Here is a 13,188-nt window from a genome sequence, read left to right as displayed (position 1 = left end):
TGGCTATCCTTTTGCATTTGAGTGAAAACTTCTTGTTGGTTCTTCTGTATTTGGAGGACCACTTTTTGAACATCAAAACCTTGGTCATTTGTTTGATTGTATGGAGGTTGATTTTATAACTTTGGTTTTGATTGTAAAAGGGTCTTTGAGCTTGGTTTCTCATTGGAGGTGGGGTGTATGCTTGAGAGTTTTGAACATTTTGACTTTTGTATGAAAGATTGGGGTGGAATTTGGCATTCTCATTATAATAGTTGGAATAAGGGGTGTCACTTTTGTATGCTTGGAAAGCATTCACTTGTTCACTCGTTTCCCTACATTCACTTTGGTCATGTCCCAAAGTTCCACAACTCTCACACACTCCACTTGGAATTGATGATGATGCTACCATAGCATTAACATGTTGCTTGGGTGATTTGGAGGCCTCTTCAAGTTTAGCCATGGCCTTCTCAAACTTCAAATTAATGTATCAATATGAGCACTAAGTTGAGCACCCAATTGAGTAATGGAATCCACCTCATGTTTTCCTCCCCTAGTAGCCTTCCGAGGTCTACTATATTGTGAGTTATGGACCGCCATTTCTTCAATTTTGTTCCATGTTTTATTGTCATCGACTTCGGTGAACATACCATTTGATCCCATATTGAGAATGTTTCAGGAGTCTTCATATAGATAATTCCAAAATTGTTGTACAAGGAACCACTCGCTAAGTCCATGGTGTGGACAAGATCGACAAGTGTCCTTGAATCTCTCCCATGCTTCATACAAAGATTATTCATCCCTTTGTTTGAACCCGGTGATTTGGGCTCTCAACATGTTAGTCTTCTCTGGAGGGTAGAATTTTTTGTAGAAAGTAAGTGCCAATTTCTTCCAAGAATCAATACCAAGAGTAGCCTTATCTAGGCTCTTCAACCATTGTTTCGCGGTACCAATCTAAGAAAAAGGAAATAAGACCCATTGAATTTGGTCTTGAGTAACTCCGGTTTGAGAAATCGCATCTGTGGACGCGGGCCCACGGGGGCGCTTGGGAACAAGCGTTTGCATTTGTGGAGTCGCCACCAATTTATTGTGGAACATTGGAAACCGTTCGAATACCTCGTGTCATGTCAAGACACAAAGTAGTGACATGAACACCAAGAACTCGTTACCCTTAGCATTCTATGTCTAGAATGACTCTCGTGGACGCCAATGAACACGGATGTTCACAGAGATCTGGAGTAAGGGGTGAGGGTTTGTATTATGAAGCTCTTTTGATCGAACACCTAATCTCGCCCGCCTCGATAGCGGCCTCTACTAATGATTAGGGAAAATCGTCTATACTCGATATATTGTCGATTATATGCATGCAATGCAACATCCATTAGATTAATCCTAACATGTGAGAATTAATACTAAGTCGGTTAACACGTAATTTAGCATACAATTGATGTCGAGGTAGGAAATTAAGTTGATTACATGTGAAAGCATACAAACAATACGATAAAAGAAATACAATAATAATACGATAAAGGAAAATTACAATAATTACATTGGATTAATTGATTTATGTCGAAAATACATTTAAAACGGATGGTTTTAGAAAGAATAAATAAATAAATTAACAAACAGAAATTAGGTGATAATACAAACCATAGTTAATTAATACGTAAACTAATAAACTAGTTCAAGGCAAAACGGGAGTTCAGGGACAGAAATAAGCCAGGAACAGGCGCAGCAGAGCTGCGTCCCTTGAAAGAGGCGCAGTAGTTGCTGCGTCCGTTCCTTGGCTCAGTTCTGGCTGTGAAGCCGAAATTGCAAGTCGTTAATGTGCGTTGGTTAATTTAATGATTGATTATGAATAATCGACTCGGATGAAAGTGATTAACAGATTATTTACATATGATTAAGGTGATAAAACATGAACAAAACTAATTAAAACTAATTATTTACATGATTAGAAAGGTTAATTAATGAATTAAACAAACAAGATCAATTAGGTTAAAAAAATTACTAATGATGGTGACGATAATAAACAGATGAGAATATATCAACGACGAATTCCAGAGACTCAATATGAATGAATCGAACCTCTAAAAATCCGGATTGACTTTAATGACGAAAACCCGCAAATATGAATTATAAGGGATTTAAGTCGGGATTAATGATGAATTAAATAATGATGAATTACAGGTTAGAATTATCATATTAGAATTATCGTGTATGCGAACAATAAACAATCGAAAGCAAACCAAGAACAATTAGACGAACAAAAGACGAAGGAAGAAGAAAGGAAGCAAGAACTGCGGCAGCCTCACGAAGAGGCGCAGCAGGTACTGCGTCCCTTCGAAGAGGCGCAGCAGTTGCTGCGTCCTTTCTCGACGGTTGTCTTCTGATAATCCGTGAAAAGAGTTTAAAACATGGTTTTATAAATCGGCTTTAAGAGTATTTTCGACATAAATCTTACAATATGATTACAAAAATAAAGAACAATAAACAAAATAAGGATTATACACCCTCAGACTTACATGTTTGACGAAACGAGATTAACTAAGTTAACGTTTAGTGATGCTCGACTCGAATGTAGACGAAAGTGCCCTCTAGGAGGAAAACGAATAAGATTGATTAAATTGATTATGGTGGAGTTGGTCAAATTGGTCGGCCATGCAAAACGAGGCTGGTACTCACAAGGATCCGAGCTTACGTGGTCGAAAGTTCAAGCACGTAGACGCCAAAAAAGTAAGAACGTGGTCTAGAATGCAAAGGGAGAAGAGAAGGGGCGGACACTCGCGTGAGAAATATGTGAGACCGAAGGTCTTTATTTATACTAATCACACGGAGGAAGTAGGGTTTTTCGGAGAAACTTTAGAAGTGAATCTCGAAAAGATATGAAAAGATACGAAAAATACGCAGAAAGGGACTTGGGAAGAGGCGCAGCAGGAACTGCGTCTCTTGGAAGAGGCGCAGCACTTGCTGCATCCTTTCCCAAGTGGTTTCCTCCTACGGAAGAAAGATTTCCATGTTTTGGTTATGGAATAACGGATTAATCTTGTTTTCCTTAATATTTTGTGTGAATATTACGGGAAATTCTTTGCCAAAGATTAAAAGATTGCGAAATATGGAATAGAAATATCCGGAACATTCCAGAACAGCCTGACTCGGTTTTAGAAAATGAAGACGGTTTATGACCCGGACTCTAAATGTACTCTAATTACTGCCAAAACGACCGTATTGGTACGTAGATGAAAATTAAGAGGTAGACACAAGTGTTTGAGCGATCACTTGATGATAAACTTACGAACTATCACAAATCGTTCCGCGTACCAAACATGCGGACCAATCATCACCGGGTGGTTTGCGGGAGGTGCAGAAATGAGGTATCTACAGAGCCCCCACTTTGACTGAGGCTTGGACAAGGCAAAAGTTAAAGTATAGCCATCATGTCAATCGAAGATTACAACCTGACGACTATGGCGACGCGAGGAGGCTCAAGGGGTCTGAACCAAGGACCTATCGTCGGGAACATTTTAGAGTCTGTCGACTATCGGGGAGGGTCGTTTAAAGTCCATTAGACTATGTAAGGAAGCTCGCCAGCCATAAGAAAAGACCATACCTGAAATTCCTTAAAACGCCAGGGGAAACAAAACGCGATATTGGGAGAAGACAGCAGGACATAGTCTAGAACTGCTGGGAGAAATCTGCTTGTGGTCGGCTTCAAACAAACTTCGGAAGAGCTTGGGGTCGATGTCGATCTCCATGTCTCGAGAGGGAATGACTGTCTGTCGTGAACTCTCGCTGGGGGAACATAATAAGGAACTGATCTCCATGTCTCGAGAGGGAATGTCTATCCGTGTACTCTCGCTGGGGGAACATAATAAAGGCATGTCGAAACACTTGTCAAAGAAGAACCGCTCATTGTGACAAGCTAGGTCTTGGCAGAACCTGGCAACATTTTGATGTTGGCTTAGAAATACGGATCCGGGCAAAGAATATACGTCGAACGGACCAAATATGTGATATGGCATCGAGGAAGAGGCGCACCAAAGATGGGCCCACAAAATAACGAACTTGTAACGAATCTTCGAAAATTCCTGTGGAGGGAAACTGAGGAAGAGGCGCAGCAAGAGCTGCATCCCTTGGAAGAGGCACAGCACCTGCTGCGTCTTTTCCTGGATATGTCAATCCTGCGTAAAAACCCGATGAAACAGAGGGGTTTGCTTCATTTATTCGAAACACAAATTCTTAATTTCTCTCTCAAATTCCAACCATTTCCGTCAAAATTTGATCAAAAATCTTGCATTTGCCATGACTAATCGAGGTATGTGTATCAATCTTGCATTTATCTTCCGTATTTGATCAAATGGAACCGACAAATTAGGGTTTTCGACTCTAATTAGTCGAAAATTTGGGGCTTTTCCCCCAAATGATTTTGCCTTGCAAAATTGACTTTGTGAATGGCTAATTGGTAGTATAAGGATCATAACCATGTATTTGTTTCGAATTTTCATTGAGTTTTGAGGGTTTGAGTGAAATTGTGACGGTTTCACAGCTAAATCGTAGATCGCTTCGAAAATAGCCTTAAGATTGCCCATTTGTGACGAAACATGGTATTTGCAATCCTTGCATGATGGTTAAACTTCCTACCATCTCGTAATTTTGATCTGTGACGGATTTTTCAGGACACTTCCTAGGGCATAATCGCCGTTATAAAGAAATGATGTCGAAATTCCGACTCGAACCCATGACTAGGCTTCAACTTAGGCTTTACTCTACCCAAATTACTACATGAGCGGACGGGTTTGTGGGAAAATTTCCAAGGATCGCGAGAAAAGAGCGATTTCGGAGCTCCGAAAACTCGAAAATCCCCTAATTAAGACTTGTCGTCACTTGACGCCGCCTAAATTCACTTTAACTCTGCAAGCGACGGGGCTTCTACATCTGGAAGAGGTCCCATGGACGTGGACACTGCTGTTGACCCTTCTCAGATGCTTGAGGAGGCGTTAGAGGAGGCTTTCACCGCTGTGGTGACGGCTGCTGAGGACGAGGTCCTCGAGGAGGAGGTTGTTGAGGAGGAGGAGGCCCCGAGACGGGCCAACGTTGGACGGGGTGGTCGCCAGCTGAGGGGAGCTCCTGCGTGGCTGAGACCTGGGACAGTAGGCACCTGCTTTGGGCTGCGGAAGGTCACGTGTCCTACAGGACAGTGAAGAGCTTGGTAAATCGAATTCATCGCTTTTAATTCATCTTCTTTCATTTCTGTTTGTCATTACTTTTCTTCTTCATTTGAGCTAAAGATACCTTTTGTTTCAAATCAACATAAGAGGCCGGGAATATCAGATCGTTCTCGGGTTATACGACGGCGATAGGGTGCTACAAGAGGATGTCGGCTGAGGAGCGAGCCATGATCGAGCGGAGAGCGTTCGGTGCTTTGGTGCAGGCTTGGAGGGATATCGCGAGGAGGAAGCTTCGGGCTAACCTCAGTCTCGTCCGAGCTTTCTTGGACCGGTTTTAGGACACGACCTCCACGTTTTACGTGCCTTTTGGCGAGGTGGGGGTCACGTTAGAGGACAACGACATGATTTCTGGTCTTCCGTGTGGGACTGAGGTGGTGGAGTGGCCGGAGACAGCCATGAGGGTTGACTCGGCTGAGGCTAGGAGGTTGATCGGCTGGAACTTGGCGCCGAAGGTGGCTGCGGTACCTGGTTTGGTGCCCTAGTTCTTATGTTCGGGACTAATTTGCGGGGAAGACCCCGGCGTCAGTGGCGATCGAGGGGAGGGAGACGGCTCCTCCTCCCTGCATTACAGAGTAGAGGGTCCGTTTGTGGCTCTGGTGGTTTCTGTCTTCGATCTACCTCGGAGACAAGGGAGAGAGGCTTTCGACAAAGCTCTATCCCTTTCTTTCTGACCTGAGCTCCTTAGGCCATTGGGACTGGGTCATTGCTGGTTTTGCGGTCCTCATCCGCTTTGTGAGGGCCATGGTTCGTCCGGAGTTGATGGAGAAGGGGACTTCTCCTGCTGCTGTCGGCCCTGGACTGTTGTTGGAGGTATGAACCTTCACTTCATTTCATGAAAGATCATTTCCTTTTCTATCAAATCACGAAAGATCGTTATTGACTATCTTGTTTTACAGGCGTGGGTGTAATCCTACTTTCCGGGCCTTGCGCCCAAGAGGACGGAGCCGGTGGAGAAGGCCTATCCCGTTGTGAGGGATTGGGTGATGTGCCGTACGAGGAGTCGGCGTTCCTTCCACGACGTCTGTTGGCGGGAAGTGAACGCTCTTCAGTTGGACGGCGTGAGTACTTCACCTTCGTTCGTTTTTATTACCTTTTTAAGAACTGATCATAAGAATGACTTCTTGTTTACGTTTCCCAGAGGGTGCCCAGGCCTTGGGTGGAGTACGCTGGCGCTCCTCCCTTTGTGGCTGAGGTCCTTCGACCTAGGAGCTCAAGCCGGTTGCTGCTGAGGACGTCGATGGGTCATGTGTGGTACTTGGGCGAGCGCTTGGCTCGTCAGTGCTCTCGGGATGTCTTGACGGTTCCCATCGATCCTCCTCGGACGATGTTTAGGGAGCCTTCTGAGGCTGAGAGGGAGGCTGACCTGCCTGGCGTCGGTGGTGACGCCCTCCTTCTTCCTGGTGAGGCCTACTGAGCGTTCATCTACGGGAGATTGGCGTACTGGCTGGTTGTGGTAAGTGCTTTATCCTCTTTTATTTTGATTATTTGAGAACACGATGAATGATCATCGGTTAATGGAAATCACTTGACCTTGCAGGAGATCGAGGCGGCGGGCATCGAGCCCCCAAAGTACCCCAAGACCCTTGAGTACATTGACACGACGGGGATGACGATGATCTCCGAGCTACATGACTTTGACGTGGCGGTGAGAGATGCTGGCTTGGACGAGTGGCAGCATCTGATTCGGAGGGTGAGTCTCCTAACTTGTATAATTTTGTGTAAGAACACATTTGCCCGAGTTTGTCCAATCGTTAAGAATTTTTCTTTTGAAATGCAGGTTGCGCCATCCCGGTTCGTGGCTTTGTGGAGGGTAGCCAACCGGCTGCGGGCTACTGCCGTCGAGGCACTTGTTGGCGGCCAAGGACGTCAGGTATGAACCTTCCGTTTACTTCATTTTCGAATTTTCCTAATTTTCCTTGTGTTTGAAATGATTGACATGAGCCAATTCTTATTGTTTGCAGAGGGAGCGGGAACTGGAGCGAGAGCTTGCCCAGTCCCGGGAGGAGACAGCTCGCGTGCTGAGGGAGCTCGAGGTCCGCGACACCGAGGTTGCTGCTCTCGAGGCGAGAGTTGCTGAGCTAGACGGCGACCACCAGTAGCTTTTTTGTTGTTTCTTGTTTTTCTTTGCTGTGTTTTGTACATTTGTACATTTTTGGGACTTACATTTTGGACATTCAGACTTTGCTTTGGGGCTCGAGCCCCCAGTTTGGTGTACACGTACTCTCTTGGTTGTATATATGATGGCCTGAGTGCCTTTGGTGCTGGGTTGCTTTGTTTGTACCTGCAGGTTAGCTTTGAACAGGTTTGGTAGATGACGGTTTGCGTCGTCATGCTGCCAAAATTTACATAGAAATCACATAGAACATGAATTTGTACACATGGTCTAAATTGGCGCAAAACAATGACTCGGAAACGCGAGAAATGCAAAAAATTTGCCGGAAATGACCGGACGGTAGGGAGGGCTACGCCCTAAAAAAAAGAAAAAAAATAGAAACATATAAGTGTGGAACGGGAGTGAAATGATTCCCCAAAAGAAAAATAAAAAAGAAATGTATAAGTTTGAAAATGAATAAATTGGTGAAATGATTCACCAAAAGAAAATGTAAAAAAGAAATGGATAAGCGTGCTAAGATGACGAAAATGTCGATATCGTCTCGACCGTGAAACTAGGAAACACGAAATATGGCAACTTGACGTATTTACCAAAATAAGAACCCGTATGAATAGGAAATTATTCTTTGAGGAATTTAGGAAAGATCCAACGCGGAAAATCACAGAAAGAAGGTTGAGGAAGAGGCGCAGCAGGTGCTACGCCTGTTCCCCAGTGCATCCGTCCTGACGGATTTTAGGAAACAGCTTTTAGTATAAATAGAGACGTCGAGGGAGGTTTTATTCACATAATTATTCCGTCTCTCTTCGTCTTATTACATAAAGCTCCCAAAATAAGCATACATCATGAATACTCTCGAAATTCGTCTAAAAGAATGGACAAATGAGTTCTCTAATGTGGAGAAACACGACATGGGTGCTTATAATTTTGGATCGCTTTTGAGCTTGAAGCTGATCAAGGTAGTCAAACCATTTTTAGATGCTTGTCTTGATTATTGGGACCCGAATTATCACGTATTTGCCTTCTCTGGAGGCGACATTTGCCCATTTCCCGAAGAAATTACTGCGATTGGTGGTTGGGACCCGAAACACTCGCCTGTTATTCCCTCCACTTCTCAAGGGTATAAGAACAAGTTTAGAGACTTGCTTGGGTTGGCAAGAGCTGATGTGGACCGTCTTGTGACTTCTAAAGGAGTGCGAATGTTGGATCTCATCGATCGATTCATCAATAGGGCAGATCCCACTATCTCTTATGTTTCCAGGCGAAGGGCATTCGGGTTTTGCCTATTACATGTATATGTCCTTCAAGGGCATGTTGATGAGGATTTGAGAGGTGACCCTCGTTACTTGAGCGTGATTGAGCAAATAGGGCTGCGCAGGAGCCCAGCTTGTCTGTGTTTAGGAGAGATCCTATTGGGTATAAATAACAGGAAAGCCAATCGCAACCTTCCTTATTTAGGGTGTCCCATTATATTACAGGTAAAAGAATTTCTCTTTTTTTTTCTTTTTTTTCTTTTTTTTTTCGTTTTTTGTTTTTTTCGTTTTTGCTTCTGGTAGGTCTGGCTTATGGAGCGTCTTCGATTGATCGAGCCCCCAGTTAATTTTCCTGCTTATCATGCTCGCTCAATTGCAATGAGGACCAGGCTTTACATGGTAGACTTCACTCGAGTCTGCAATTACTGGGAAAACAAATTGAAGAGTGAAGATAGCCCCTTAATTAGATGGATCGTACCATGGTGGCATCTCAAATCTGTCACTGGAGTATCTTCTTTGGATCCAACCCGATCTATTCGCATTCCCGGCTTGGAGTTTATGATATGCATCTTCCCGGAGAGGTTGATGAGGCAGGTTGGATTGAAGCAGATGATTCTGTAGCTTGACACTGTCCCGCAGACTGCCGTGGCGCTTACTACTGAGAGTCGAAGGGAATGGGCCATCAAATGGGCGCAGAGGAACATTTGGTTCTTGAATTCTTCTGTTAGTGCTCTATGGGTGTCGGATTCTTATCTGCGGTGGAGGAAAGCTACTACTCCAGAGGAGCGTGAGAGATTAAGGAAGCGCGAGCCTGTTGACTACAAGGTTCGCGAGGTGGAAATGGAGAAAGAGAAGCATCTGACTGAAGGAGAGGAAGAAGCCGAATTCCGAGTTGTTCATCCTTCGAAGAAACCGAAGGCTTCTCCTGCCGTCGAGATGGTGGTTGATAAGAATGGCAAAGCAAAACCACGAGAGAGACCGTTGGTTATTAGGTCTGAAGTGGCGCAAGAGCTTCCGGCTCGAGGTCGGGACAAGAAATTTGACAAAAATGACAAAGGCAAGGGGAAAATAGAAGAATATCCTAAGTCTTTATTATTATTTATTATTATTATTATTATGATTATTGTAATAAGAAGGTGGGGTTTTTAGAACCCTAGCCTATTTTATTTTTTATGTTATGTGGCATATTATTATTAAAAAAATGAAATAAAAGAGGTTGATTGGTTATGAAACCGTTACGATTTTCTATCGTTATTCTTGTCGAATTTCAAATGCAATTACAAATGTCCTTCTATTTACATTTAAGACAATTCAATAGGTTGTATCCTGTGAAGGATTGCCTACGTATTCATTTAGAAAATGAAATCAAACCCTTGCGCGTAGTTCGAGTAAATGTAAAAGAATAATTGTTCTAAGCAAGAGCTTGTAATGAACTTAGAAAATAAGCATGAACTTTACTTACTCCTAAAATACAATTTAGTTTATTTGACTATATGAGAATGACAGATTCTCAAAATGCAAGAGCAAGATGACATTAGCTTAAACCAGCTTGGCCAGGGGCCGTTTATTTCGTGCCACAGGAGCGACACGTGAGGTTACGCGAGGCGCGTTTTTTGCTCCTATTCTAGGCATAGTAACGTTTCAGTTGGTCGAGATTTGTTTGGTTGGCAAATTCATTCCCATCTAGGTCTATGATTCTAACCGCACCCCCTGGAAGTATAGACTTGACTAGAAATGGCCCGGCCCAATTGGGTTTGAATTTTCCTCGTGGATCTACAGGTAAAAGAGCTCTAATTGATTTGAGGACCAAGTCTCCCTCTTTTATATTCCTGGGCTTAACCCTTTTGTTGAAGGCTCGTTTGATACGTGCCTGATATGTTTGCACATTATGTAATGCACGTAACCTTCGTTCATCCAGGAGGATGAGTTCTTTATATCTATCCCTTTTCCACTCGGCTTCTGGGATTTGGCTCTCGAGTAAAATACGCAAGGATTGTATTTTTAGCTCGACTGGTTGTTTGGCTTCCATGTCGTAGGTCAAATAGAAAGGGGTGGCCCCAGTGGGCGTCCTAACAGATGTACGGTATCCCCATAAAGCAAAGGGTATCTTGCTTGGCCAATCTCTATAGTTATCAATCATTTTCTTGAGAATCGTGACAACATTTTTGTTTGCTGCCTCTACCGCGCCATTGGTTTGTAGTCTATATGGCGAGGAATGGTGAAGCTTAATTTTGTACTTGGCTAGCAATTGTTCAGTCTCATCTATGAAATGTGATCCATTGTCCTTGATGATCTTATGTGGGCAACCATATCGACAGATAATGTTGGTTTGTATGAACTTTGCCACGTTCTTGGCTGTAAGACTGGTGTAAGAAGCCGCTTCTACCCACTTGGTGAAATAATCGATTGCTACTAGGATGAAACAGTGACCTCCTGTTCCGGCTGGAGTGATCTTGCCGATGATGTCAATTCCCTAAGCAGAAAATGGCCAGGGAGATGTCATGGTATAAAGCAATGAAGGAGGGACATGTTGCACATTCCCGAAAATTTGGCAATTATGGCAATGTCTTACATATTTGATGCAATCGAATTCCATCGTGGTCCAATAATACCCCAAACGTGTGATTTTCTTTGCCATCATGGGTCCACTCATGTGAGGGCCACATTCTCCGTCATGGACTTCTTCCATAACTTTCCGTGCCTGTGAATGATCAAGACAACGTAGGATTACACCAAGAGGTGTTCTTTTGTATAGTTCTCCTTGCATGAGAACGTATTGGGAAGCTAGCAAGTGGATAGCGCGTTGTCCCCTTTTGTCCATTTCTGGTGGATAGGTGCCATTGAGCTTGAAGTTTAGGATCGTTTGGAACCAAGGTTCCTCCGCAATTTCCTCTTCATCGGTGATTTGGTGTACATAAGCTGGCTCTGATCGTCGTTCGATGCATAAAGGCATTTCTACCATGCTATCCGGCATATTAATCAAATATGCAAGTTTTGCAAGAGCATATGCAAATTGATTTTCGTCTCGAGGTAGATGTAGGTAGGTCACTTGATCGAAGAATTGAGCAACTTGGTCTATTCTGGCTTGATAAGGCGCTAAGCTTTCACTTCGGATTTTCCAAGATCCCGTAATTTGATTGATGATCAAAGACGAATCCCCATGTACTCGAAGATTCTTGATGCCTAAACTTACTGCTGCTTGCAATCCAATGAGACAAAGCCAGATTCTGCGCGTTATTTTGTCACCTCAAAGTCGAGTTTGACAGAGATTGGTGTATGCTCGCCTTCAGGAGAAATGAGAAACACTCCTATTCCAAATCCTCTTAAGTTCGATGGCCCATCAAACTAGAGGTCCCAGGAGTCTACATCCGTTTGGAGTATATCCTCATCCGGAAACAACCAGGTGTCTATCGTTTGTGTATCATTGATGGGATTTTCTGCGAAGAACTCGGCAATGGCGCGCCCCTTTATAACTTTCAAAGGTACATACTTGAGATCGAACTCTGAGAGCATCAAAGTCCATCTTGCTAAACGTCCATTGAGAACGGGTTTCTCGAAGAGGTATTTGACAGGATCCATTTTAGAGTATATTTTGACGGAGTAGCTAAGCATGTAATGGCGTAGCTTCTTCGTTTCCCACACAAGAGCGAGGCATGTCTTCTCGAGTGGTGTGTATTTGCACTCGTACTCCAAGAACTTCTTACTAAGGTAGTAGATAGCTCTTTCTTCTTTTACTACAATTTGAGCTAGCAAGGCGCCCATGGTCGTTTCAGTTACTGTGAGATATAAACCAAGAGGTTGATCTCGTTGAGGTGGCATGACCACTGAGGTTTGGCTAGTATTTATTTAATCCGGTCGAAAGCCTTATGACAGTCATCATCCCACATGGTGTGATCTGTTTTCTTTAACTTCTTGAAGATTGGTTCGCAGATCATGGTGAGTTTTTATATGAATCGACTTATGTATTGCACATTGCCTAGGAATCCTCTAACTTCTTTCTCCGTTTGAGGTTGTGGCATTTCGATTAGAGCTTTAATCTTAGAAGGGTCTATTTCTATACCTCGTTGGCTAACGACGTATCCCAGGAGTTTGCCAGATGTCACTCCGAATGCGCATTTCTGAGGATTGAGCCTCATGTTGTACTTCCGTAGCCTTGAGAAGAATTTGCGAAGGTTCGCAATGTGTCCCTCTCTTTCCTTGGACTTGACAATCATGTCATCTACGTATACCTCAACTTCTTTATGCATCATGTCATGTAAGAGCGTAGTTGCGGTGCGTTGGTATGTAGCTCCGGCGTTGATTAACCCAAATGGCATAACCGTGTAGCAATAGGTTCCCCATTGAGTGACGAAGGAGGTCTTATGCATGTCTTCTAAGGCCATCTTGATCTGGTTATTGTAGGAAATATCGGTATACTTCCTCTAAAATTCGGATTATAACGAAATTATAATTATGAATAAAAGTAGTCATAAACGAATTTACATAAACAAAAAGAGTAGAGATTAAGAATTAACCTTTGGTCCTAGCAAAATGGCCTAAGAACAATATCGAAATCGATATTCTCCTAATCGTTGCACCCAAAATGTTTTGTGAAATGCCCTTGTTCTTGCTAGAAAGAGAT

General features: G+C 43.4%; 1 non-coding gene across 1 annotated transcript; it reads left to right on the top strand.

Moving 5' to 3' along the window:
• The first annotated feature begins 706 nt into the window (after positions 1–706).
• LOC141625219 (small nucleolar RNA R71) lies at positions 707–813 on the top strand. The gene has a single exon (XR_012535011.1). It is a non-coding gene; the product is annotated as a small nucleolar RNA R71 (small nucleolar RNA).
• Positions 814–13,188: the final 12,375 nt, after the last annotated feature.

Source organism: Silene latifolia, chromosome X (genome assembly GCF_048544455.1).
Source record: "Silene latifolia isolate original U9 population chromosome X, ASM4854445v1, whole genome shotgun sequence".
NCBI classification, from domain to species: Eukaryota; Viridiplantae; Streptophyta; class Magnoliopsida; order Caryophyllales; family Caryophyllaceae; genus Silene; species Silene latifolia.
Note: the sequence above shows the minus strand (reverse complement) of the source record. Positions and strands in the feature narration are given on the sequence as shown.